Source organism: Clupea harengus, chromosome 7 (assembly GCF_900700415.2).
Source record: "Clupea harengus chromosome 7, Ch_v2.0.2, whole genome shotgun sequence".
Taxonomy (NCBI): domain Eukaryota; kingdom Metazoa; phylum Chordata; class Actinopteri; order Clupeiformes; family Clupeidae; genus Clupea; species Clupea harengus.
In genome coordinates, this window is record NC_045158.1 from 25993030 (window position 1) to 25995831 (window position 2802).

Sequence of the window (2802 nt, forward strand, 5' to 3'; positions counted from 1 at the left end):
GAGAGATGAAGAGAGGGGAAGAGAGGGGAAGAGAGAGATGAAGAGAGGGAAAGAGAGAGATGAAGAGAGGGGAAGAGAGAGATGAAGAGAGAGATGAAGAGAGGAGAAGAGAGAGATGAAGAGAGGAGAAGAGAGAGAGAGATGAAGGGAGGGGAAGAGAGAAATGAAGAGAGGGGAAGAGAGAAATGAAGAGAGGGGAAGAGAGGGGAAGAAGAGGGGAAGAGAGAGATGAAGAGAGAGATGAAGAGAGGGGAAGAAGAGGGGAAGAGAGAGATGAAGGGAGGGGAAGAGAGAAATGAAGAGAGAGATGAAGAGAGGGGAAGAAGAGGGGAAGAGAGAGATGAAGAGAGAGATGAAGAGAGGGGAAGAAGAGGGGAAGAGAGAGATGAAGAGAGGGGAAGAGAGAGATGAAGAGAGAGATGAAGAGAGGGGAAGAGAGAGATGAAGAGAGGGGAAGAGAGAGATGAAGAGAGAGATGAAGAGAGGGGAAGAAGAGGGGAAGAGAGAGATGAAGAGAGAGATGAAGAGAGGGGAAGAAGAGGGGAAGAGAGAGATGAAGGGAGGGGAAGAGAGAAATGAAGAGAGAGATGAAGAGAGGGGAAGAAGAGGGGAAGAGAGAGATGAAGAGAGAGATGAAGAGAGGGGAAGAAGAGGGGAAGAGAGAGATGAAGAGAGGGGAAGAGAGAGATGAAGAGAGAGATGAAGAGAGGGGAAGAGAGAGATGAAGAGAGAGATGAAGAGAGAGATGAAGAGAGGGGAAGAGAGAGATGAAGAGAGGGGAAGAGAGAGATGAAGAGAGAGAGAGATGAAGAGAGGTGAAGAGAGAGATGAAGAGAGGGGAAGAGAGAGATGAAGAGAGGGGAAGAGAGAAATGAAGAGAGGGGAAGAGAGAGATGAAGGGAGGGGAAGAGAGAGATGAAGAGAGAGATGAAGAGAGGGGAAGAGAGAGATGAAGAGAGAGATGAAGAGAGGGGAAGAGAGAGATGAAAAGAGATGAAGAGAGGGGAAGAAGAGGGGAAGAGAAAGATGAAGAGAGGGGAAGAGAGGGGAAGAGAGAGGAAGAGAGAGGGGAAGAGAGAAATGAAGAGAGGGGAAGAAGAGGGGAAGAGAGAGATGAAGAGAGGAGAAGAGAGAGATGAAGAGAGGGGAAGAGAGGAGAAGAGAGAGATGAAGGGAGGGGAAGAGAGAGAGATGAAGGGCTATGATGGGAGGATAGGGTCCATTATGCCCCAGAAGCATTTTGGAGAGAGACGTGCTTAAAAGCAAGTGTGCTCTCTGAGGAAAGGGAGAGGATCTCAACCCAGCTGTGCCCCCCAACAGCCTCACACATCCCGTATCAAACAGGGGCCAACACAGCCAATTTACAAATGTCCCTGCTGGCTCTGTGAGCAAGGGTCTTAACTCTCTCTTATTACGTGTACCCAATCTCTGTTTGACATTCCTAATCTTCTCACGGCCACCCTCATCATGCTGTGTCCACCCAGTATCCGAGGCTCCTGCCCTGCCGGGGTGCGTGCCGTGTGCCGCGCTCACATCGACTACACTTTGCTGAGTCAATTACCTCAGCATTCGCACGGGGACATCATTTTTTTTCTCCTTTTTAATGCGGAAACAGTGAAGTTTGATTAAGCGCAACAAAAAGCTACTCAGTGGGGGGAAATTAAAACATGAATAAAACATGACAGGAGCAGCGGAGAGGAGAGACGTGAGCGAACGAGCTACGTTCCTCTCTCTTCTCTCTCTCTCTCTCTCTCTAACACACACACACACACACACACACACACACACACACAGTCCCTGTGCTGTCTACTAAGGTAGGCTAAAGATGTAGTTTGCATTTCTGCATCAGGGAGCCTCACACATGTTCTCAGCCATGTGACAGAGAGATGGGGGGGGGGGGGGGGGGGGGGCGGGGGGAGTGGAGGAAAGAGGGGGAACAGAAGTGGGCCGAGGACAGGAAAACAGAGGAGAGGAGGAAGTCTGTGAACAGAGGAGAGGAGGAAGACTGTGAACAGGGTGGAGGGGGGGGGAAGATGCCGCACAACACCAAAAATAGAAGATGGGGGAAGAGGAGGAAGAAAGAAAAGAAGAGAAGAAAGTGATAACACCGGAATGAAAGTGGGAGAGGAGGGACGAATGTGTGTGTGTGTGTGTGTGTGTGTGTGTGTGTGTGTGTGTGTGTGTGTGTGTGTGTGTGTGTGTTTCACAGTTCTGTGACATTAAGACTGCACTCAGCAGACCAATAAACAGTGGAGCAAGCGCACCATAGACGCTCACATTATATGCATTCCACACCACACAGAGCCACACCATGCCTGGGGACCATAGACGCTCACATTATATGCGTTCCACAGCACACAGAGCCACACCATGCCTTGGGACCACCATCCTTGACAGCAGAGCCACAAGGGAGACACATGCTGCTTGTGGAGCCAATAAAATACACCTCCTGGAACGGCAGCCATGAATGTGGCCTGCATCTTCTCATGTGCCGCTCCGTCGAGTGCAACAGTTCCTCTCCTTGGTTCACAGGGGCACCAGTGACCTATTTCCCCCCTCCGTTCCACAGTTGCCTGCGCTTGCACTGGGTGTCTCAGTGACACACAACTCAGGCTGTGGCGTGTGGTCCTACTACTACTGGGAAGGAGGTCACCGTGTGCCCTATGTGCTGGGGTTTTGGGAGGAGAGAGAGCATCCACCACACGACCTGTTTCTCAATCTCACGACCGCTTTTTTATTTTTTGTTTTTTTAATCCTCCATTTTCCTCCCCTGACAGTCAGTGTTTACTTTTTCATGACTGG